The sequence below is a fragment of the Ischnura elegans genome, chromosome 2 (assembly GCF_921293095.1).
Source record: "Ischnura elegans chromosome 2, ioIscEleg1.1, whole genome shotgun sequence".
Classification (NCBI taxonomy): Eukaryota; Metazoa; Arthropoda; class Insecta; order Odonata; family Coenagrionidae; genus Ischnura; species Ischnura elegans.
Window position 1 is genome coordinate 26,715,759 of NC_060247.1, and position 26,982 is coordinate 26,742,740.

The following is a 26,982-nucleotide window of genomic DNA, read 5'->3' on the forward strand; positions in this document are numbered from 1 at the left end:
AATCCTATATCACGCCATGATATGCCATACGAGAGTCCATGGATGTCATGGGGTACAATTATTCCAGGGTGAAGGAAATGATACTCAAAAACGTCCTTGCGTGAATTCAAAATCCTTCGAAGGTTTGTATATTTTTGTTACTATGATACCGAAAAATGCTTTGTTCATTCCAACATGGAATGGAAAGTTGCTGCAATCAGTATTACTCAAAAATGAAACCGAATGCGACGTTATCCCCGAAATCATTCATTTTATATCTCAAATTTTAAGGATTGACCATCTAAATCTCAATTTTACAACTATTTCAATTGCTCAGGAACTACTCTTCGGTCTCCAGCCGGGTGAATACATCCTTAGCCATCAACGAATTCGCTTCTGACTCGGAACCGTCTAAGTTTGAGAAACAGAAAGTCATCTCTATGGCCGTAACGCAGAGAGGAAATCTTAGTTCTATGTTGAATGAATTTACATTGCTACTTCACAGGCATAGGAGATAATTTTCTGTTCCACGATTAAAGCCGTTAATGTCACCTTAGCTGTTACATCGTCCAAGTGCTTATTTCCTGGAATAAGTAATGATTGAATATAATTACCCGAGAAATATTCATATTTCATCTCGATTTTCGGGGGCTACTGTGGCCTAGTTGGAGCAAGAATAAAAACTATAACTGCACTAATGATCAGAATGAATATATTAGCCCGGATGCAAGCAATCGCATAGGATTCACTGTACGCCATCTATAAATCATACAATACTGGAAATCTTTTGCTCTGTTGTGAGAACAAGCATACTAGCCAAGGTGTTGGCGATGATGCATGATTCCCAGTTTCCCATCCCTGACTCATACGATACAGAAAATCCTGTACTTGCTGGTACGATCGCTAGCATTCTAGCATTTGTGCGTGGCCAAAGATTGTGTGACTCAGGCTTAACCACCGACATCGGCCACCCTGAAAACACGGAGCGGACATGTGTGTGGGGCTTTTTTGAGTTTTTTGCATCGCTTGATGTATTTATCGCTCCTCTTTCTCAACGTTCCACCTCGCCCTCCCTCCACACCATCTTCGCGCTTAAACCTGGTGAGGTGACACTGCAGTATAAATCCCAATTAATTCCTCGCGCTTGCTTTTTTAGGGAGACGGCATATGATAAATAAATCTATGGGGTCCTTTACAAAAACAACGTTTTACAAAGAAATTTTTTTCGGAACATTCTCCTCCTCACTCCCCACTCCGATGAGATTGATGGTGGCTTAAAAACTTCCTGAAAAGGAAACGGCGAATTAATTCTAATTATCCTCGGTTGCTCAATATTATTTTTCTGTTTTCGTCCGAGCGCATGCACTGAGAGAAGCAGTGTTAAATGAATTCCAGGGAGTATTTTTTTGTCAAAAGGTCGATGCTCGTAATGGGATAAGTTACTCGGTCAGGTTTTTGTTCGCGGAGACACAACGGGCGGGGACTTGGCATCTCCACCATTCCTCAGAGCCAATGAAGCAGAGAAATTTATGTTGTCACCGGTGTGACAGAGGAATAGTGGAGGTGGACTTTTTTATCTGAAATTACACGGCTTTGAAGTGGTCTTCCCCACTTTCTTAAGCGATTGCCGCCGCAAGTGGTTTCAATTGCCTTCATAGTTCAATTCAGAGGGATAATAAGTGATTACCGCACACACTTTGCAACATTCTTTATGCCTTAAACTTTTATCCTGCAATCAAAACCACTTTTGCTCTGGTATCGTGGTTGATTACATACTCTTGGTGTGTTGATGAAATAACCACCCGCCATCCCCTACTTCATGCAGGGTGGTAGCTTGTTGGTAATATGCCCGTGTGTACTTCTCAACCGTTCTGCATGACTGGGGATTCAAATTGCTTCACATTACTGAGAAAAGTTACACTTTTATCGCTTTTACTGTCTGCCAAATTAATCCTTTTTTACTGTGTCAAAGATCTGCATTTAATCGTCTGGTTTTTCATTGAGACTTTATGAATAAAAAGCCTCACTCGAATGGTGAGAAATGGGTCTATGTATTACAAATTGGCTTTTAGCCATACCCCTAGGGGTTGAACCCTTAATAGCCGACTAATGAGCCCTGCGCAAGAGAAATCAACTACGCATAGAAATCGAGGTTACCAAGCTCCATCTTATCTCCGAAATTCTTGTACGGGAGTCCATAAACATACCGCTTGGAAATAGTTGTCCACCAGCCCGATTGAAAAATGTTTTGCTTGGTACTACTCTTACCATGCAAACTGTTCTCTAATAAGCAGTTTAAATTATAGTTTGCTTTATCTCGAGCGTGTAATTTAAATTTACATCGTGGATTAAGGAGGGCACAAAAAATACGACTGTGAAATTGCTAAGTATTTGAGACCCTTGCCGGTGATGATTTGACGTTGATAGAGTGAAAAATATCGATCTCGGTGAGTAATAGTTGATAGCCTGAAGGTGATGAGTGACAAATGAGATCGACGCGTAGGAGAAAAATCGATATTTCATTCGGGCGAGACGTGGAATGGAATGCCCCGAGGACGAGCGAGGGACGGAGGCAAAGGCGCGATTATTCACACGCTCTTGATCCAGCAATCGCTTCATTTATTCATCTCTCATTCCATCGTCCTTTATTTGTCCCATGGAGGTTTAATTTCGACGCTAAATATTGATAATACTACCAAGGGCTTATAAAATAACCAAATTCCTCGATTTATTAGCTCTATATGTTTTCACAGCGTTGAAGTTGACGCACATAATCCGCTCTGCCCCTAAACTTCTAGGCGATGTCTCAGAGGCGAAGTTGTGGAGTGCTAAGCTTCACACAGCCTAGATTGTAATTAATTCAGTTAAAAGAAGATTTTATTTAGGACAAAACCAGTAACTCATTCAAGATCTAATATAATGCAGCCAAATCAAATACTTACCTAAATATATTTGCCGAATAATTTTAGACATTGAGGATGAATGTACTATTTTTAATAAAGAAACTTTCTCTCCAGCCTCATTCTTTAACTTATAGGTTTTTAATGGGAGATTAATCGCTAAAGGCAGTTCAGGACTAAAGAAATTGTTTTGGAGTTTGCATGCGGGCCACAGGATGAGGGTCTCCGTCTCCTCGCGATCCAGACCTCGATCTAGAAGACAAAATTTCGAATTACATTTCGGTATGGTTCACTCAGAGGCAGTACACTTGATAATGGTATCTCCCTAAAATTTTGAGTGGGGATTCTGAGCCATTAGACACGTGCAACTCGCTACGATCTCGCCAGAGATAAATTAATGCATTAGTATATCACTTGGAGACAGCATGGAATCACTGAGCTGAGATTGGTAATGGTATGCCATGGAGTTAGATCGAGCCAAGATCACCGATTTGAATTAATGTGCTGCTACCAATTGAGCTACCGAGACATCATCTTACCCAGAATATTTACGATGCAATGACGAAACGATTTGAATCTTGCACTAAGGCACGCAGCTGCGAATTAAGACTAGGGGGTTTTAGGAGCAACTTATACTGGGGAGTACGTATGAAATACGGGAGGTGTGGTTGCCTTCCCCCAGAAAATTTTTTGAGATAAATGTTTCAAAATGGTGAGTTTTAAGGCTGTCTGACGGATATTTAATCAATTCTTACACTATTATATGATTAATATTTATCCAATTATTTACAATGGATTAAATTTTAAAATTTCTCTGAGTTCTGGTAGGGTTATCCCCCAACCCCCACCTCTGAGCCATTAGACACGTCCAACTCGTTACGATCTTGTTAGAGATAAAATAATGCATTATTACATTACTTGGAGACAGCATGGATCCCTGCTTGAATGTTGTGTGGAGGACATTTCAAGCGCAACACTCCGTCCGTCGGATGGGATGTTAAGCCGTGGTCCCCTTGGCGCCTTTCGTTAAGAGCAGGCTAATGCCGACGCCGGGCTTCTCTCCACCCTTCCTTACCTACCCTTCCCTCATGGCGCAAATGACCTCAGCTGTCGGTCGCCTCCTCCAAATACCATACTATACCATACAGCATGGAATCACTGATTGTGAGCTGGGATTAGTAATGCTATGAGCTGATATGGTAGCTAGATTTGAAAAATCCAAAGGGGAAAAACATTGCCATAGAGTTAGTTGAGTTAGACCCCTCTAGCCTTAATTCCTAGCTGCGTGCCTTTGTGCAAGAATCAAAACGTTTCATCATTGCATCATAAATATTCTGGGTAAGAAAATGTCTTGGTAGCTCACATTAGTCGCAGCACATTAATTCAAATCGGTGATCTTGGCTCGCTTCTCTGCGCCACTTCTTGTTCTTCCTGTGTAACTCTGGGTAACTGTATTTTGACTTTCTGCAATTTTATCCGCAGTTAATCCCTATTCGTTGGCCACCAACTCTCTCGTTACCATTATGTAGGCCCAGATTTTAGTCATGGAAGTTTTTTTGTGTATTTTAATTCTATCCCATCATCATTCCTATCATATCATGTCGCTTCCGCTTTACTGAAAATATATCTAAAAATACAGCGCTCCTCCCGATGGAAAGAAAGAAAAAATACTGGAATTTGGCTTTATTTTTTGCACGTTGACATAAAAAACAGCGGAATATTCATCGGTGAATCTTTTTGTTGGTGAATTCGTAATTTGGAAATCAATGTGCATGTATGTTTTGCAAAAGTATTTCTAAATGCACATTGGTTTCATCTTTATCCTCACATTATCTTTACCCAGTACCTCACTTATTCTCTCTGCTAAAAAACATTGATGCTTTTCGGTCGATATCCTATCAGTGGACCTCATAACACGGTAGAACGTCTAAAAAATTTATCCAAATCATTATTCAAGAGCGTGAAATGGGTTTTGATATGCTAGATTTCATTAAGTTAATATTTTATACCATCCAAAGGGAATAGGAATAACGAGACTATAAATTGCGTTGGATAACGAAAAAATATCATTTGATAAATTAAAAATAAATTAGATATTTTTTGCTAAGACAACTTTTATTAGTCGCGGTAGAATGGACTTAACCCTTTCTAACCCAGAGCTGCTTCTGGGAGAAATCAAATTCCAAGATTTTTCATTGGGAAAAGTTGAAAATTTTGCACTCAATCATGATTATTGTGGCAACTTAATATTTCGTCATTGCAGTTTACACCACAAAATAATGCGTGGTGTAGATATTTCCTAAATAGAGAAAAAATGTATAAATTTTTAATGTCGCCTAGAAGAAAAATTGGATCAAAATCAAGTTTAAGTCAAAGTCCTCAAGAATAGGCAGGATAGAAATGATAGAAATAGAAATAATAGAGTTAATAGAAATTATTAAACGCGAACGCTAGATTGGTCACAATATCTTTATTAACCCGACCTTTAGAATGTAATTTACCGCTAGGGTTGTTGAACTGACATTCAGTCGAGGTACACGTGTAGCAGCTGAGGCAGTATTCATTAACTACGTTTGGGCTGAAGAAATTTCTTTTGCGTGCGACTCATTGCATTTAGGAAGTGAGTAACATAGCTAGCTAGTCATATAAAGTATAGCTCCTCTGTTATTGGATCCTAGCGTAGCTTGCAACGATTCACAGACCTCATTGAAACGGAACAGGTTAAAGATTTCCTCATTTAGCTTGCCGGTATCTTGTTGGGTGGTCCCGCTCCGAATTTTGATAGATTATAAATAAAACTGGACAAAAAAACGGAGGCACTTCGTCTTAGCACCCCGAAGATATTTCTCTCCTGTGGGTAAATATTTTACCCGATGCGGATAGCGGTTCATCTTACAAGTGGTGAAGACTACTACCGGGCCCTAACGTCGCGGGCTCATTCTCCTCCGTCGTGCCTTCACAGTAGGTGGCATGCGAGTGATTTAAAATCACTTGTCTTCCAATTAAGGCTGATTTTTACCAACTTAATAACGTGTTTGGCGGTATCGGGAAAATATTCAAGTTTGGCAGGCGGAGAGAGATTGGTTGGCGTAATTCCAGTCTCGGCCACATGCGGCGCTGTTTTCGTTCATCCTCCCTCCACTACGTCCACTTTCGTGTCCACGGTCTATTCTTCGTCTCCATGTGAGGTCCTGCGAGGGGATGGGTTGACACCGACAAAATAACCACCCTAACCAATTGCAATTTGGTTAAAGGGTCGAAGTTTCGGGAACATGTAACTGAAAGATGAAGCGAAACGATTTTTTTCTCTCTCAGCTGCCTTGCTTCGGGGCATTATCGAAAAAATAAAATATACGTGGATCACCTGCACGATTTTCCGTAATTGATTCAATATCCCGTTCAGATTTCATGCTTTGTTTTCTGAGAAATTGCGATTTGGAATGGTAGAGGGAGGAGGATGTGACCGAATTGAGCCATCTATCCATTCCAATTTGCCTAGTAATCGGATCTTCTTATGCTTGTATGGGTTTTATTTTCATAAATATGTATGCATTTGGATCCCTGTTGGCTGATTTGTCAAACTACACATAGATAAATCTTATTAGATAAATCTTTTCCTCGATTTAATTTGAATATAACTACAGAATTGGGCTTAATTTATTGACTTATCAATAAATCATATTATACAGAATTGTTTGATTTGATGTCTAACTCCATTCGCCAAACTAGTAGTTACAATACCAATAAGGTATTTGTCTTGATCTTAAAATCGGCGAACGATTAACTGGACCACGGAATGGTTACCTACCTAAAATTTTATTATATTTTTCACAGAAGAGCATTTGAGATTTAGCCCTATGGGTGAAAACAATACTTATGGAAAATATATTATATTTCATGTGTTAAATAGGTCTTGTTATTTAAAAATTATTCTCAAAGCATCTTGTTTGAAAAGTTAGCTACAACTACCCTTGTTGCATGTGCTTGTTATGTCCTAAAAAATATTATTTCCTTTAATACTGATCTTGCTTCCAAATAGATTTCATAAAATTTCTACATGCATGCAATAGATTTTTCCTTGATAAAATCTTAACAATAAGCATTATAGATCTAATCTCCGCTTAGCTGAAAATAGCGGAAACCGATGTCAAATTTTTAATAATTTATTTGGCCACTCACGATGGAGTTACGACTTTCCATTTGAAGTCCGCTCGACCACCCATTCTGATTCCCGTTCCAGAATATATTTTAATGGACCTGTGGGATAGAAAGTTAATAATTAAGCCATCCAAAGCGTTTCATTGAAATAGGCCACAAATCAAAACTGCCATTGCTCATTCTCCCCTCTCTCTCAGCCCTAGCCCATTGTTCCTACGTTCGGAGGAAAAATTAAGAAGGAAGTTTAGAGTCTTACAGTTATTTCCTATCAAAATGTTCACGCAAAATTTAGGAAAAGAGCAAATATCAGCAAGCTGTATAAAAATTACTGGAGTTGGGAGAATAAAGGAAACTTTTTGATGAGTGGGAGAAATTGGCGTGGTTACCAGTTAGTATTTTTCGACTACGAGAAGCCATGATGATTCCTTCCTGAGCTTAAAGCGTGCGAGCGAAGAGATTCGGGAAGTTCTAGCCGTTCCATGCAGCAGCTTTTTTTCATAATATTACTATCAGTCACATGAATAAGACGGTAGCCATTAAGATCTGCTTGAGCTTGTTCGAAAAGAATTCATACCTCTCATATCAAAATGCCATTATGCTCATGCGATTCTTTATTAATACCATATCTAGGGTTAACTTGAAACCGCAGGGGTTAATTTTGTTTAAACGCAAGGAATATACTTAAATACCAGCAATATTGTTGAAATCTGCCACCCATTATTAAGTAGTTAGTCATTCTTCTTTATCATTTCGTATTGATTACCATTTATAATTAATTTCCCCATTTTAGCATTGAATTATTGATTTTACATTGCATAGGAATAATTTGCTGCGTGATTGGTTTAATGGTGTTTGGTGATTACAATTCTATTTTTTAACTTAACGTATTTTTGGAAAAAAAATCACTTTTTACGTTTTTAACGAGGCTTTAATAATATACCATATAAATTTAAAATTAACATATTATGGAACATTTTTGAAATAGTAGTCATATGAAATAACCTACTAAAAAGACGTGTTAGAAGCTCTCCATGTCCATATAAAAATGTATTCAAGATGAACTACTCCAACACTCACTTCATAGAGGTCTAAAATATGTCGAATACTTTCGTACTTTCATGCAAGAGTAAATTGCTAATAGTCCATGCGGGAAACTTAATCCCTAAAACAGACGCATCGTCCTCAGATATTAATAGATATCCTAGAACGCCCCAAATTATTCATTCTCCTACATAAATTAAGCTTGTTACTATCAAAAATATCGGATTTCAAAATTGCGTATAATTATACAGCGGAATGGAGGAAGTTTACGCTCAGCGGAGTTTTTGGAGATTAGCGTGATTATCCGTTTGGATTCGTGTGATGCTGCGTGCCATGTTTCATTCCGGAGCCTGAAAATGAGTAGAGGGAAGAGATCGCCCACGTTGCCTCCGCTCGTAAACGTCAACAATAAATAAATAAGGGGGCAATTTATATCCTCTCCTCGTGCCTTTTCAATATCTCCATTTTCAGTCGCTCCGCTTCTCCGCCACGTCTTCTTCCATTTCGGGAGTAGCCCTCCTCCTTTGCTCACCGACCCAGTATCCTTTAGCAGTCGGTCGCTGGACCGTCCCTCACCCAATAGCCTACACACACGCGCGCGCGCGCAAGCTCAAGAAGAACACGCCCGTCCCATTATATATATATATCTCCCACGGTCTCTCCTCTCCCAAATCAAGAGCGTGAGAGCCTTCCCCATCGCTTCCGCATCCTCTTTCCCAGCTCACCAGTCCCACTGACCCCTGGACATCCTTTGAGCATCTTCATCTTCCGACGCAACGTACTCGCTTCCTCGAAGCAGAGTGAAGATGCTCCCTGAATGTATCTGGTTAAGAGTACTCTTATCTCCCTCTCGAACGGTTCTTTTTTCGTGACGGTTTTAGAGGGAAAACCTTACTCCCGCTTCTTGAAATTTTCAGGGTATTTAAAAATACCCAGATCAACATTTTCCTTAATCTCAAATTTGACAATTTTACCTCTGCATCTTCTCCGATTCATTTCTTTTAGGTTATTAAAAAACAAAAAATGCCTAAACGTCTCATTACTTTGAACATTTCAAGATAATAGCTGTTTATCTGAAGGAGAAACGTTTCAAAAGAAAAGACAAAATACGAACATCAATAGGGAACGATGTGCACTCTTAAGTCGAATCCGTGTTTTTTTAAAATTAAATATTGAGTTTTTTAAAGTCAATTGATTTGAGAGACCCTATATGGGAGAGAGTACCGAATAATTTTATACGTTTAGAAAATATAACGTTTTCTCCCGACTGCATCCTTGTTTTTGTTTAAAGAGATTTGAAATATTTCTTTTTGAACGATTGACTCCGGTTTATTATGCTACAATACCTATCATTCTCTATGAATTTCCTTGAGTACAGCAGTGGCGTAATCTAAGTAGAACGGGTTTAAAACCTCATCTGATGGAAATTGTGTTATGCACTCAGATCTTCTGACATAGTTTTGGCTGTGGAAAGAAATATCTTTTTCTTGTTTTTTATTTATATTTATCGCCTCGAAAAAAGGGAATTCAAGGTTTTAACAGCGGAGAAATCGAACTTACAGACGATCATAAACACCCATTTCCTGGATGGGGGCAATCTACCCCATTGTATCTCGAGCATGCTACTTTCGGTTTGGCTGCCGAGGACTTCACCCCGTCGCCACCGGCTGAAAATTGTTCTACCTAAAATTTTACCTCCTTTTAGTAAATATTCAATTTTATTTTTTATTGTAATTGCCACTAGTACGCCACTGATCCTTTTGATTGAAGCACATAATGATGTAGATAAGATTTTTTTGAAGAGAGATGAGACAGTAAGATCTAGAAAGTAAGAGATATTAGATAGTAAGGAAAGGTTTGAAAAGGATTGGGAAAGAGGACAAGGCCCCAACGTCATAAAGAACGCAGTGCCTGCCATCGAAATGCAGAGGTCTTTTACTGCAGTTTTGACTGCAGGAAATATGGAAGCATACATTTTTTTCGTAGCAAATCTCTCTATGGCAGCTAAGCTACACGAATGAGGTAAGGAAAGAAATTAAGCTTAAAGACAAAAATATAATTTTAATTTTAACTATAATTTCCTTCCTTACTTGTTTTATTAAGCGAGAAACTTAACAGACTTAAGATGTGGACTCATATTTTTTCGCTCAACTCTTCTCTTGATATATATCGTTCAATTGTTTGGTTCTTAGTTTTTAAAAATTTTATCCGCCATTTAAATTGTTATGTCTTTCCCTCCATAGTGGTTTTCTGGCCATGCTTATTTTGCGCATTGTCAATTCAGCACTGCTAGGCTCTTCAGACGAGGATTGTCTAATAAGACCTAGAGTCGTGAGTCTTATGCCGCCGTGGCGGACTAAGGAAGAAGGCCAACATTGGGTCGTCTCGGTGGCTAGTCTTCTCATTTCAACACGCAATATACGTGTATTTCCATATGTTGAAATTTTGCTTCGGGTGATTAGATTCTTGTTGTACTTATCCATTATCCTCAGCATTATTCAGTGTCACATGGTTAGTAAAGAGTAGCGAGCGTATTTATATGCTTGAGTGGCACATTAAACAGAGGAGCAGATTTTAATTTTAAAATTTGACTTATTTTTCTGGACCATTTTTGCACTGCGAAATGATATAAAGCAGTTAATTCTTTCAAAGCTATTTTTTTAACGAATGTAGTAACTAACAAACACCAACATAAACCATACGACCTCTCAGATACTCCATAAACTTATTTCATGTTTTATCAATTTTACATACAATTTTACTGACTGATTGCCAAACAAAAATTATTATATGATGAAGAGGCGTGATCATGAGGGAAGCACTTCTAGAACAATTGGTGTCAATGGAATTTATAAGCATTGAGGCATGCCAAGTAATATTTGATTTAATGAATACAATTTGGAATATTTTCGAAGCGGTATGATGCATGTTTTTGCCTCGATTCGATTCTTATTTAATAATTACGATTTTATTGAAAATATTATTAAAATTTTAATGACGGTATCTGATTTAGAGCCTTCAATTGGATGAATCTGAGCATTGAATTAAATTTAGCTTGTAGTATGTTGTATAAAACGTGCTTTGTTGCCTATTACGCAGTTGAGTGAATATAATGTGATTATGAAATAAATATTATTAAGACATATTTGAAGATGATGTTCATCTATTGTTCGAACGACTACGTTCTGATGTCCTTTAATACACTAGGAATTACAAGCCTTAGGAGATTTTAAGATCTCAAAATAGAAAAATGGAAAATATATGACAAGTAAAAAACGCACTAAAAATATTGCGCTACACTGAGATACACGGAGAGATGAAAATATTGAAGAAGCACGATCGTGTTTTTCACCCAATTTCGAATAGCTTATTTTTATTGCAAAGGACAATAAAAACCTCTACTTTCTGTGTTACCCTCATCGGATTTTATAAAGTGCGTAAAATTTATTACTTGATCTATTTTAGCATAGACTCTCGCACTTGATGCCCGGTAAAATGATATCCCGTGAGCGATCTCCGGATTCGAACTGAGTCTTAGCGCACCTCCTCACTCAACTCACTTGACCGCTCAAACCAATTCCCCGAAACGCAATTTTTTCCCGGCTAGGTGTCTCACGGCTCTCGGCGTCCCAGTTGGAGACTCGAGTAGTTTCCAAGCGGTCCTCAACAGATGGCGCCTGCTCACCTTTCGCAGTGGCTCTCCGGCGCGGGGAGAGAAAGGGAAAGAGGGGATATGGTGGTAGGGGGATTGCTTGACCATTAGGAAAGCCCTCTCCTCTTGGTCCAGCGGGGCGAATGGGATGGGGTCCGATGGAGACGATGACCACCAGACGGGGCTACGGTGGCGGAAGAATGCAATGCCCGCACTCTGGCGGTAAAAGAGGGAACGAGATGGCTGGGTCGCACAGTTTTCCTTCTCTTCAAGATCACTACGCTTCACCAATCAGTTTTAACTTCGACTCTCAGAAGTGACTTCTTAGAGGAGCTAACTTTATGGTGTCCACGTTTAAAGAAATTAATGGTATTGGCGGATTATTTTTCTTGAGAAGCGTAGCATGGTGGTGGCCTAGTGAGTAAAGCACTTGGATATTGACCGAAGGATTCCAGGTTCGAATTTCGGATGAAGCATGCTATCGCCAAAAATGTAACTCTCGCATTGCGGTGTGGACGATGGAAAAGAACTGGTTCCCTTCACCCTGAATGTGTAAACGTACCCCAGCGTACACCTTATCCCGGCTCTGCCCTCGCTTTTACGAAGTAGCGTTTGAGTTGAAGCGCCGTGTAAGTTTTTGCTCGAGATAGTCCACAATTACATCAAATGATGATGCTGACGGTTCCCTAGAAATGATCGCATGCACCCGGAACCTCATATGAATGTTAAACAGCCTCCATTACAATTGACATTTACTTTCTCATTTTTCGAAGGTGAAGATGAGGGTGTTATTATTAAACTAACCGGAATTGAGGCAAAGAATGGTATTCTCATTACAGTCCGTTTGTATTGTATTGCCATAATTGCATTTGGGATTTCAATCAATGATAGCAAGAATTTTTATTATGCTTGCGTAAAAAACGCACCGTGTGAAATGATCAGCCCTTCAAAATGCAGAAAAATGGAAAAATAAACGTAGAATTTTATGTATGAATATTCGCCATTGATAGTTACTGATATTTTAAATAGCTTTGGTAAGGGTCGTACAAGCTTCGCATAAATTGCCTCATTAAAAAAATCACCCTACATTGGAGGACAAATATCTTTAGCTTTCCTACAACACAAAGAGCTACTGCACAAACCATTCGTCTTTCACGTTCCGAGGCATCTAGGCAGTATTGAGTACTACTGTAGAGTTCTTTCGTCGATAACGATCATTGAGAGGAGATGGAATTGCCATTTTTTAATTTTGTTAATGATTGATATGCTATTTTATCGCTTTTCACTTGCTTATCTGTTATATGTAACTTTTTAGGTTTTGATGGACTTGAAATTGTGAAAACAGGTTTTCAAATAAAATTACTAACGCTACCTCACAGTTTTCCTACGCTCAACTTAAAGTTATCCTTGAAAATAACCTATCCTAAGTTAGAAGTTTAAATTTAGTGAAAGCCTGTCTTTTATCAAGTTTTACGAATTGTTAACTCTGATCTCTAGATCTTTCATGAATATTTTGTACATTAATTCTTACTGCGATTGTCTAACAAGAAGGAATTTATTCATAATTTCCTCAAGAGTACTCAGTATGATTTTTGCTAGAGGGAGAATAATTCTTTCATTTGGTGTTGCCTGTAGTGTTAGCTCCGTAACGAAGATCGAGAGGACAACCGTAAATCTTTTGTGTACTACCCCTGATTGACCTATAATCTATGGCATCACTCAGATTCAAATAAGAAGGTGTTTGTGTTAAGTCTTCGTTTTGTCCTCCGAGATAACCATTTATCATCTGGTTCCACTAAATTCCAGGAAAATTTAAAATGGTAATTTTTTCAAGTTTAGCGTATTAATATTCAGGTTTGGAAACCTTGTATATAATTTTAAATCTATCACAACTAATTGAGTTTAAGAAATCAGAATTCACTAGGATAGTCAACGGAATCGGTGTGAAACACATATCACCATTGTTATTATTATTATGAAGAAGCTACGCGAAATACATTGTAGCCCTTTTGGTCTTTTTTACTTTATTGGTGAATTGAGGGAGGTCATTTTACACTTAAAAGAATATTCCCGGAAATATTAAATGTGTTTGCATTTAGTGAAAAATGTAGTATGTAGTTAATGAAGCCAAATATTTATATTTTTACTAATACCCAAACTTTTATTTAAGACATTTACTTTGGTAAGCTTTAAGATGGTTAAGTTGATTTTTAATTCATATTCGGGATAAATTCCTTGCGTGCTATCTACTATATCGTTTCGAAAATCTAGCACTTGAAGGGGTTGAAGTTTTAAGCATATATCTAAGCATAGTAATATAATTTTACATAAGGAATATTATGAAACTTGTAATATTAATAAAGCGTTTATGTGAGAGCTATCCGGGGACGGCATCTAATGAATCTTCCTCTGCATCGCGACGTGAGACAGGGATCGTGTGCATGTCGGCGAAAGGGGGGGAGAAGATGGGGATGGGAGGGGCTGCGGGGAGGGCATTGATAGTGAGTGCATCGGTCATTGGAGCGGAACATTTTGTGACGACGACGACGAAGGCCGTTGAGAACTCTTGCATAATGGATGCGATGTCAAAGTATCAAGTCGCTCCAGTGAAGCCATATGGAAAGGAGTGAAGTTTCCAGCCATTAAGTTGTTGTCAACTATTCTCTCGCTTCATTGGGTTAACATCAGTCTCTCACATATTCTCGATCATGGTTACGGATATGAATTAGGAAAATTGATAGATATTGATGCTTCGTTACTCTCTTTTTATGATTTAAAAATTATCCTTGTTTTACGAAATTGGAATGTTTTTTTTCAATAGGTTTAATTAATGCGATGATTGCTCTTAAACTGTCAGCAGTTGATGGTTATAATGCAGGCATATATAATATTTATAAAAGATCGTCATCCACGCTATATAATGTATCGCATTTGACGCTATAAAAAAACTAAAAATTATGGTCATGCATTCAAATGGATTTTGGAATGCCGGTAGCAACACGCGCCCGCGAGGATAGTGCCAGTGCACGTTTGCGGGATTTTTTCCGCACTTTTGGTTTGTGGTTGATTTTCCAAATTATGAATTAGAATTTTAGGGTATTTTAACACATTTGGATAACTTCTAGTGATTAAAAGCACTTTAAATGTTTTTCTTTCATTTATAAAAAATAAAGCATATGCAAATTTCTTGATAAATACTTTGAATAATTTTTCTGGCGGAATTGCAGACGATAATGTTCTTGGTCGAGGAAAAAATTCAGAAATAGAATTCCAAAGTGTGCCTCCAGTGATCCACACGCAGTAAACGCGCTATTCCGAATTTACAAAAAATGTAGAAAAATCCCAGCTTAGCGTGTAACTAAGGGTTAACAAGTGTAGTGGAATTGAATATTAGAGACGTTTTTTTCACATTACTTACCTTTTTATTTATTATTCAAGAGCAAAACCCTACCCAGAGCATGTTGGTAATGCAATTTGGCAATAGAATATCGTAATTCGAAACGAATAAGTAAACAAAACAAATTTAAAAGCGGCTTCGTAAGTGGTCATGATTACGAGTGCTAATGAATCAATGGCGAAGGAGTATATATTCTGTGAAAGAAAAATATCTTTTGACTGGTCCATAATTTTCGTCTCAAAATATGTTGGCTCCGAAAACAGTCATTTATATTCATGAATTGTTTGCTCATCTATGGATTAGTTTTTTTTAAATACTTTGCTGCATGGGTGTAATCATCGTTTAGCTGAAATAATGATCCTATCGAGGGGAATGAAGTGTCTTGTTGTATCGGAAGGAGGTTTTGGAATCTTGGCAAGTAGTGTATTCTATCGCCTGCCCTCAGTCCCTCGAACGGACGGGGTCAGAGTTCGCGGGATCAAGACTCTCTCTCTCTCTGTGTTGCGTCTGTATACGGCGTAGAAATGTGACGGCGACGAGGATAGAGTGACCACGTCAATGGGAGTGGTTGCGTCGCAAGGGTCAAGTCAAGCGGACTTTGGGAAGAGAGCGTTATCCTTTGTTCGCTAACGCTCGCATAGTTATCGATGGTCATAGAAACAGCCTCATAAACACATCTCCCCTAGCTTCGCAGGAAACTTAGAAAAACAGATTTTACGTCTATCATCTGGTAAATTTTATATGAAATTAAGAGTTTGGGTAATATTTTACTGAAGGAATCTAGACTTAAATACTCCGGGTAATCTTTAGACTGTATGCTATCCATTAAACGTAAGATTCTGTTGATAGTATCTTTGAGTGCTTACAAGTTGTACTTAACGCCATGGTTTGTCCAACGCAGCTCTCAATCTCAACACAGTTCTATGCATTTCAAGCGAGGTGGTTCAATTCCTCCACTTGGCTTGGCCTTCAAGACTAAATTTTTCAACTCATCAGATTTTCGGGATATTTTTTTTTGCTCCACAATGTGCATGTAAATAAACAGTCACATGGTTGTATACTTACATAAATATATGGATTAAAACCAATATTATGACTAAAGGTATATCAATGCGTTCCAAACGCTTTTTTCAAGATAATGGGGCACCGATAAAACATTTCGTCATCATCACCACTGGTCTACAATCCTAAGATTAGTTTTAAGCAGCTCTCCACTATATTCTCCTATCAACTTATTTTTTCACACCTACGTAATTCTTCTCTTTCTTTACCTATTCCATATACTTAATTTGGGATCTTCCTTTTCCGTTATTGCCATCGACTTGTATTCATTATGCGATTATGTCTCAACGAATGGCCTATGAGGTTATTACATCTTCTTATCAAGGTTTTCACAAGGTTTCTCTTCTATAGTACTCTTCTTAGGACTTTATCATTACTGAATCGGTCGATTCATTACATTATCATCAGTAATCTGTAGCACCACATTTAAAAAGTCTCTACTCTTCATTTCTCCGCTTCTGTCATCCTCTATTCCTCACCTCCGCAGAGAAGTATGCTTCCAATGCATTATCTGATAAATTACATCCTTACATATTTCAGTTTATTTTGGTGGAACGATCTCTTCACCTGGGCTACTCTGCTGATAATTTCTTTCTTGCCTCCTCCATCACTAGTTATTCTGCTTCCGAAAAATCAGAATTATTTCACTTCTTCCAGTTTACACTTTCCTACTTTGTTGTTTATCTTAACTTCTTCTCCTCTGCTGCATACTAATATCTTAGCTTTCTTTGAACTCATTTTCAAATGATGTATACTCATTACCCTACCCATACTAACCAGAATCTTTTTGAAGGCTATATATGATTCAACGAGATAAACTTCTCGATGTAAACGATGAAAATTACGGGTGAGAAAGGGCAGCCTTATCTCACTTCTTTCCTTGTAGTCACTTCTTCACAGCTAGGTCCTAATTTTAATACTGCCACTTGGTTTTCGAATCAACTGTGGATGATTCTCTTGTACTTGTAAATAAATTCTTAATATTTTGCTTGATTCAATGATGAAGGCAATTCATTTTGAAATATTATTAATTGATTAAAATCATTTCTTCTCTTCCCCTCCTCATTACCGTTCGATGACGTCCTTGCTGAAAGCTAAAATCCTTCTCACAAATCCCTTCCTCGCTGACCTACTCACCAGCTCCGATCGAGGGAATTCACACCCTGTTCACCTTTTCGTCCTCCCGGAGGGAACTGGAACCCCCATGAGCTGAGTTCCTTACCGGTTGGTTTCTTCTTCAAGTGGGAGGATCAATCAGGCTCGCGAGCGTGTCCCGTAATTTCTATAAATCTCGCGACGCAAATCGTTCCAACCTCCATTCGTCAGGTATCAAATTTCTCCACATCCGGTGTGGCGCCCGTTAATTTTCTTTTATTATTATTATTATTGTTACTAGAATCAAATGCTAACCGGCTCGTGGGTTCCAGATGTAGTGGGAGCGAAAGGCGTGTTCGATTAGTAGGCGTTCGGAATTCTTCCTTTGATAGATTGCTTCGCCTAGAGCGTAACCATTTCCCGTGTTGCAAGCAAAGGCTTCACGTGATGAATGGAATCTTAGTTTCGAGGCGTTGTTCGAATGAATGGGAAAGGCAATTAATATTGAGGCTTATGGCATCCGAGCGAGAAATACAATGCAGGCCTTGGATGAAGAATTTGGCGTAGTCTTCCAGCTCTGTGGCAATTATTGAATGGGAAATAAATCAATTAATTAGTCTCAAATTAATGCCTTTGAGTGAAATTGATCTTACGTCAGAAAGCATGTAGGTGGTACACTTTACGAGCGCTGGTAATGCCACCCTTGAAAAATAATGCTTAATACGAGTTGTGAGCTCAAGCCGAAAGAAGCGACTGGCATTCTCCGAGCGTGAAAACATCCGACCTCCTTTCATCAATGACGGCTTAGTGTGTGTGAAAGACCTTGAAAATCCTATCAGTTTAATTAAGGAATTTAAATTTTCATGATTAGCATATGTTGCCTGTATTTCGTTTTTAATGCCGATGTATGAATGAATTACCAATATTTTGAAGACTTCGGTCCGTCGTGAATCTACTGATTATTTAAGGAGCGGAAAATCTGATGAGGTATATTTATAATCTGTATCATTTGTAACGTATTTGAATCATTGCGGTATACTGAGGGTATTTATAGAGGGCAGAGGATTAAATGAAGTTATCTGTTAATCAGCAATCTTTTTACACTGATTTTTCTTGATATTCATATAAGTATTAAATGTAACTAATGAAAATGGTGAATCGCCTATAATTCCCTATGATAAGACTTCATTCAGTAATATATCCTTCAATATTTAGCGCAGATATATATATTTCTCATGTATGTTTTCAAAATCGAGTAACAATAAATGTCTACTCATAAAAATGTAGCTACATTGAAAATAAATTCCTTAGCATAAAAATGGATATCTTTTCTCATTATCAATGTGAAAGGCACTGATGTCTTTTGTTATTATGCACTGCACACTTGGGATCGCCTTTTTCCTAACTAATGCGCACTATGACGTCTGCTGATTTAGCTATTGTAATTTTTGCATTGTGTAAAATGTGCAAGAGATAATAACAGTACACTACAAACAATATTATGCCACCCATTTTCTGATATTTTATCCTCCCAATGTATCATGCTCGTAGTTGATGTTACTTGATTATTTTAATTCTTTATTGAATCTTTAGCATTCCATAGTATGCCTAATGTGTCTTGACGAATTAAACTTATAATTTTCCTAAGAGGGTACATTATTGATAATTAAAGGGCTATGAAGCAGGTTATTCTTGCGCAAATAATGCATTCCTGTTCATTCACTGGTGAGCATATCTGGTAAACCTGCAGTTGCTATAGCTTTCCTTAATTTCTGTTTCAATTCGCCTCTTCAAGGTGCAGTGAAATTTCAGAGGCTTTTGCTGTTTTTGCTTTGGGCAAATCCGGCGCACGACGTCATCCACATTTCGAAAGACTACTTATTCATATTTCTGAGGGATGGGACCTTCCCAAACTGGATCGAAAACCGCCCAAACCAATGTCTTCAACCTATCGACCCACGCAAAACAAATGCCCCCGGTTCTCTGATTTATAAAATGTTTCTTGCCCGGTAGCGTTTTGCCTCTGAAACTGTCGACACCGCTACGGACCATTCCAAATGATTCACAGCTGCATTCTTCTCACCATATTTCGTAACTTTCTCTCTGATCTGACCTTTTATCATCTGCAACTCATTTATTGGGCAAATAATCACGTACAGCATTTTTATGTAGCTTGATCGTGAACTGGAGAAATAGATTCCTACCACAACCTTCTCGATGTTTCATATTCATTTGCGTAAATCTATTAATATGTTGCGTCATAGTAATAATGGCACAAAATTATGCTCTCTCTGTAATAAAATAATGGGAATGAATATACCGTATTAATCTTGAAATTAAAATTATCAGTACTTTTTCCGTAAAAAATGTTATAGGCACAATCATTTAGTGTTGTACTAATTTTTTCTTTACCATCGCTGAAAATTTTCTGGGCAACATACATTCGTGCAATTTGCTATCAACTGTCTTCCATTTTAATTAACGGAGAGATGTAAAATATCAGGGAAATTCATTGGTCGATCCGAACTTTTAGAGTCTTATAATATTTGTGTAAGGATTTATTTTATGCCGGGGAAAATGCGTATTGCCACCCATTATTGATTTTCGTTTCAATTTATTTTGCGTGGGATGTTTAAGAAATGAAGTGTAGTTAAATAAACTACATATTTTGTTTTTGAAATAGAATCTTCTAAAGGTTTTAGATGGTCTATTCAGGAATGATGCGTAGCACCTATCTGCAGGAAAATGATACAATATCTCTGGTCGATTTGTTGTCAAGCAATCAGCTGAATTTTACATATTTACTCACACATATTCAAATGTATCGCGTCTTGAGAAAATTGTGCTCCTGAGTGAGTTTTTTTTATAAATTCCCGTGAATTGCATACACTGCTTTAGATCTGAGTTTTTTTTCGGATACCCGTAGTTTTAATGAAACGCGTTACCGAGCCTTGACTGTAGAGCAAATTAGCCACGGAAAGATGGATAAAGTGCATGAGATTTCTACTTTTTAAACAAATCAACACGTCAAGCCCGTCAATGCTCTATACGCCTCTTCTCTCCCACGACCACTGTCCTCGATCCAGCCCCGAGTTTAATACGATGCGCTCCGTGCTTTGTTGCGCTATTATCATGATCCCTCGATAACGTCATACCAATCTTCTTCACATAACTCCGTCGTAGCGAATGACTTGGTCACCGCTTTCACTGGCTAGTGCAGCCTCAGGCGAAACATAGGAGATTGGACGGTCATTAAATAAATGTCGGTTAATAATAGTATGTTTTTGGAGGGGGCGGGAGAAAGGCGAAAAATAATATAGAGGGTATTGCTTGGTTCGTAGAAGTCATCCATTGCGCTGTGGCTCTTACAGGTGTTTCTTATTGACCTCACACGCGTATTACAAGACAAAAAATGCATTTATACTCAATTTGGCCTTTTTCATTTCCTTCGCAATGCATGGTACAAGGGTTGCTATTTTCAATGTAAACTACCAATGATGTCTATTTGTACACCATACTTTGACTGGGAAGGCTCTTTTCTTTCCTTTTCGTTGATGCTAAATTGGGTATTCTTGAGGGTTTTCCATCTTATGCATCGGATGATGAACCGTAAATGATTGAAGTATAAAAATATGTTTTAGTCATCCAATTTAAGTACTGTTTACACTAAAAGCTATCTACACCAGCCGTGTATACAAGCCGTAACGGGTGATGTTTACCTGACAAAAAGATCAGCTTCACTAATCCTTAGCATATATTTTCATGCAAACTTTGTTCCTTGAATATAAGTAATATGAATTACGTGCTCAGTTTGGACTACCACGAAATTCGCTCTTAATTTGTCCTCACGTATACGATGGGATAGCCGTCGAAGTAGCATGTATGCATGTTATTGTGATAGTGAAAGGAATGAAGAACAAGTTTCACGTAACGAACTGGATGATGTGAGGATTCTAGTGGCAAAAACGATTGAAGGGGATGGGCGTGGAAAAGATGCCTTTGCCGTCAGGGCCGACCAGCTGTATCCCCCAACCCTTCTCGCAATCTGATCTACTAGTGTACGGCACCTACTCGTTTACATTTTTTGTGTGCTAAATAAATGCATTTTCAAGTTGTGATGGCTTTGTCGCATTCTTTTTTTCCAACCAAAAAGTACAAGACATTTTCTTGCATTTTTTTTTGTTTTGTGATGGAGGACGTCGAGAAACTTAAGGGGGCGTGCTGGATGAGGACGGGTGGTCTCAGGCCGATATGGAGGTTAAGGGTTCGCAATGCATGATGGGCAGTGCACGCGTCGCCCCGACGATGTGTTCATTATTGCCTCGGTGATGGTGTGGTAGGAGTTGAGCGAGAAAATATTAGTGGAATATGTGCTCGGAGGTGCTTCGTTCGAGCGGATGCGAGAGGAAATCTGTGCAATTAGCCCGCCGAGTGATGGAGCCATTAGTCTCGGTGGTGTTTGCGAGAGCCAAGAACCTCCCTCTGCATTAATTCCTGCTTTACAAAAACAGATTAGAGCTCAATATTAATAATTATATTTGGAATCTCATGATCTGGTAATGTATGCATGTACTGCCCCTTCCTCCGAATCAGAGTCATCCGTTTTCAGTGCCCCGATTTCCAAACGTATTGCATATTTATTGAATTATTAAGTATAGAAATGTAATCGCATTTAATATTTGTCATTAACTTTATCATAATCATTGAATTTGCATGATTCGATTTCTTATTTTGCGTCTGTTCATACATTATATTATTTCTGCTGTATAGATACCTTTTTCTCAACTTATACGCAACCAAACTCTACAAATGATGTACCAAAATGCAAACAATTTATCAGAGAACATGCAACGGCATATATTACTTCCTAAATATTGCTATTGTTTCCTAAAATTGGTTTTTAAAAATAAAAAAAATAATCGATAAAAAAAATTATCGATTCCAGCAAGATTGTCCTCATCCCAAGAATACAGTTAACGCCGTCGGATCCCACCATGCCTTTTAATTTGACTCGCAGACAATTTCCCATTAAGGTTTCCTATGCGATGACTATTAACAAGGCTCAGGGTCAGACTTTGCAAAGAGCTGGCTTATTCCTGCCTGACCCTGTATTCTCTCATGGCCAACTTTGTGTACCATTCTCTAGAGAATGATCTTTTCAAAATATTTTTGTAAATATTAAGGAAAACGCTAAACAAGTATTAACTGAGGATAGTGTAATTACTTCCAATGTTGTGTTTAAAGAGATCCTCTGACCTCAATTTGTACATGAAAATTCCAATTAAATTTGTACATAAGACTGCCTTTTTTCCACATTTTAAAATTAGAAACGCGCCTATCCCTCTGTGGACCTGCATTGAAAAGAGCGGGGGAAGCCCGCAGGGAGCGTGCGCATCACGCTCGTATTAAATTATCAACTATAGAGATCGTACTGCATTTTTATTTGTCATTACCTTAATCAAAAATCATCATAAAGAAATAATTTTGCATTACAACGCCAGGATTCAAATTTATTGACTGCGTATGGAACTGCAATAATCAGAATGAATGCCAAAAGAGCTTTCTCACACTTCTCTGCACTCAGTTTCATAGTTTAAATCTTTCATTTAGAGCTTTTAATACTCTTGGTTGTACTTATCACACTGTAATTCTAATTGCTACCTATTATCTCAGCTGAATTGCTTGAAAGTGTCAGGTAAAGTATAAGAAGCACTGTTTCATGTGAATTGCTTCATTACATTCTACTTCAAATAATAGGATTAATAGCTATTGAATAATGGTATATTTAGAGGCAGTGGTTGCTAACTAGCATAAAAAATTGAATACTCAGATTTCTATGTTACTACTATAATGTGAGTGTTGCTGAGTCGCATATTCTGAATAATCAATGTACAGTTTCGAAACAAAAGGATGGACCGGTTGATTCGGACACGCAGGAGGCATTCCGTATTATTTATCATGAATCGGAACATAAAAATTACTTCCATTTTCAACCGTCCGAAATCAATTCAAACAACTCCAGGTCCCTCCAACCGCTATCCCAACGCCATTAAATCCAAATGCCTTATTTCAACACATCGCAACTCCCGGCAGGCTATTGAAAAAAATCCTGTTTTTTTTCACATCCCTTAGCTTCTCTCTGCCATTTCTCTCCCGCGGCTGCCGCGCATAACACTTAAACCGCCATTAAAAACCTTTCCCGGTCCACGCACACACTTGAGTTTCCTCTCCTCCCTCTTGCCTCCCTCTCCACCTCTATCTCACACATCTTATCTCCTCTGCAAACTTCAACCTCCTACCACACATCAGAACGTTGCATTTCCATCTATCTGTTCGTGGGTGATATTCACGTCCTTTTCATCCTCTACTCTTCACCTCAATCATTCTCTCGCATTTCTGATGCAAAGAAATTTCTACACCTAGCCATTCTCTTTGCCCAAGTATTAGAAGTTGTCAGTTTAAATTAAGGCTGAAAATATAAACCAATAATTTCATGGCTAGCCTTGAAATGACAGTTTGAACAACCTGCCGAAAGTATAAGTAGTTTTTAATTTGAACAGTCGACTCTTGTTTAAAAATTACAGCTTCGTTTCATTCCACGTCAAATAACGGGATTATTAACTGATTAAAAATGCAATATAAAGCGGCAAGCTGCCGCCCAATTTTCATGGGTCGGTGACGTCATCAGAGTTTCGGCTGGTTAATTCTCACGAACAGAGCCGCACATTGAAGTAAGGCATCTCTCCCTGAAATTTTAACGAGAAAGAACCACGCGAGTCCAATTTCTGGACCAAGGACTGTCTGATAAGCGGTAATACGCTCAGCAGGAGTGCATGGCGTCATTTATTAATCAGCAAAAGTTTTAGACACTCAATGTTTTGCCGCGAATATCTAAAGGAGTAGGCTACGGATCAAAAAGCGGAAAATATAGTTCTATTTATTTTTCAAACTATTTTACTATTAATTTGGCGGTACTGCGTGTTAAAATACTTTTATTATATTGATTCCTTCAATGAGAGTGTGTCCCCTCTCATTTTATACTTTTATTGCTTTGACTTAAGTCGTTAGTCTTAAGAAAACCGCAGCTAGATTTACGCCTGATCCGATACGACAGGTATTGTATATGAAGTGCTCTTTACCCCGCGTTTATGCAGGGTTCGAAATACCTCTACAAAAATCTTCCCAAAAATCCATAATGTAACGTGAACCGTCGAAAAAGAATGGCCACTCGTCTCAGGACACCCGATATGCTCTTCATCCATCTTCCTTTCCCCCTAATTCTTTTTTCTGAGCCTTTGGAACGTTATTTTCATCCACCACTCTCGATTCATATGATACATACAATTTGATCTTTTTTCTATTTTTTTAATATTATGCTCTCTCCATATCATATCTTACTGGAGTCTCTTTTCTACTTAAGTCTAGAATGCTGATCCTCCAAGTCTTATACCATGACTCCAAGCCTTATTTTCGTCCTCCATCTTTTTCTCATTTCAACTAAAACTTTTCTCATACAATAGATAAAATAATCTGTATCAATAAAGCAAACATTCACTTCTCTTTCTTTGCCCCGGACCAATCATGTTCGAGTATTCCGATGTCCTCCTCCACTTCGCTATCCATTGTCGTAACGTTTTTCATCTTCTACTACTAGGAGGCACAATTCCTGCTTCTCGTCCTCCACGCTCCCAATCCATTCCTCTCTGCCCTCCGATTTTCCTACCTTTCTTTCCCACCTCGCTGTCCACTCCCCGCTCAATTGCGATATTTGCATAATAGCTCCCTAAGATACCTTTGACGTAACCCCCAGCTTTGATCACGCCCTCGCGGGCCCATCCTCCATACCCAGTTGCCTCCAACCATTCTCCACTTCTCGCCTCCTCTCCCTCGCCTCCTCTCGCACCATCTCTTTCCCACCCTTTGGTGTCCGAGTTCTATTTTATATATCCTCTCCCTGCCCTACCTCGTCGATCCCGCTTTCTTTCTTTCCTCTTCCCGCTTGCTCTCTCAACCTCTATATTCTCTATTCATTCATTCATGCCCATCCTAGCTCCATATCTGGCGAGTTCCCTCATGGTCTGCGTGACGACTATGTGGCGTGTGTCGAGGTATTGATATTTTTCCATGGTTTCGTTTTTATTTTGTGCCAAAGTTATTTCGATCGTTTCCGAAAGGTGTGACCAAGAAGCACTATAACATTTGCTAAAGCATTTATGACACTATTGTATCATCATAACCTTCTTTTGGTGACACATAAGGTTTAGCTCTAATTCCCCCAGTATTTCATTTTTAAACTCCGTCTTTCTTCATTTTATGCCTATTACTCATCATAATTACACAATTTCTCTACATCGCCGTCCCCCATTCATGCATTTTGAATCCTTATTGATATTTATGCGAAGTATTTTTTCTCACCTTCCATATGCGTGCCCTTTGTTTTGCCTTCCATGCGGCTTTCCCTGCCACTTTTGGCGTCCTTTTACGGATAAAGAAAGTAAAATCATACCTTCACATTTGGGTTTCCCAAGGAAAGACAACATTTCATTACCCTATTAACTTAAGTAAAAGAGGGGGTTCAAAATACATTTTACTCCATTTACTTAAACGATATTCGACTTTTCTAAGCATGTGACAGACATGATTTCTTTAATGGACTCCATTGCTCATTACATTAGGCTTCGGCTTATATTTTAATGGAATCACACTTTCGAAGTGAACACTATTTTATCTCCATGAGAATTTCGCTCATCATTTTCCTCTTCCAACTCATGTTTCGCCTACTTCTTTCATCAATTTATTTCCTTCCTCTTCACTCTGTCCATCTTGAACTTTCTGCTCTTACCGTGTTTTCCATATCCCCATCACAACGTCGTTTAGTACCGCGTTCTGTCGTATCTAGCAAGATCTAGCAGGCCCTACTCTCCCATTATCTGGGTATTTTCTCTACCGCTGCCAATGCATTATCTGATCATATTTTCTCTTTCAGTGCTACTTTTTTCTGCCCTTTCCATCCCTCCTTCGCATCCTATTCATTTCTTATTTTCACATTATATTACTACTAGGCGTTGAATCTCTCTGAAGGTTTTCGCTGGATTTTTTTCCATAAGACATTTACTTGTTGCTTTCATCTGGTCTTGCTTTCCATATTCATGTAATTTCGCGAGAAATCGGCGCATTTCTCGGCAGTAGGAGCATATAAAATGGATGTCCTGCTCGGTCATAGTTGTCGCTACGCAATGTGGTTGCACGTTCAATAAATGCGAGAGAAGGTGCAATGGCGAATAAAATACTGCTATATACATGAATAAATTGCGCGTATGCTAATATGCAAGATCAGGGATGTAGTTGCATTGAGACAGGCATTTTCCCTCGCATGCAGTGTAGTTTACTGGTGTCGTCGATATTCTTCCTTTTACGGTTTGCTCATCAGCCGATAACCTCATGGGATAAATACCATTTCTTTACCCTTTTTTTTTATAGAAAATGGAGTATTATACCGGTTTCAGCGTTTTTACACATCTTACAAGGAAGAAATTCCTATCAGTGCCGGTATGACATTTTCAGGTCTTGATCGAGGCTGTAGTCTCCATGATCTGAAGCCTAGGTACTAAGCTCGTCGTGCGGAATGAATGATAGGGTTAAGCGGTATTTAATGAACATGAACGGTTCATGAAACTGATATGATATGGCTTACAAAT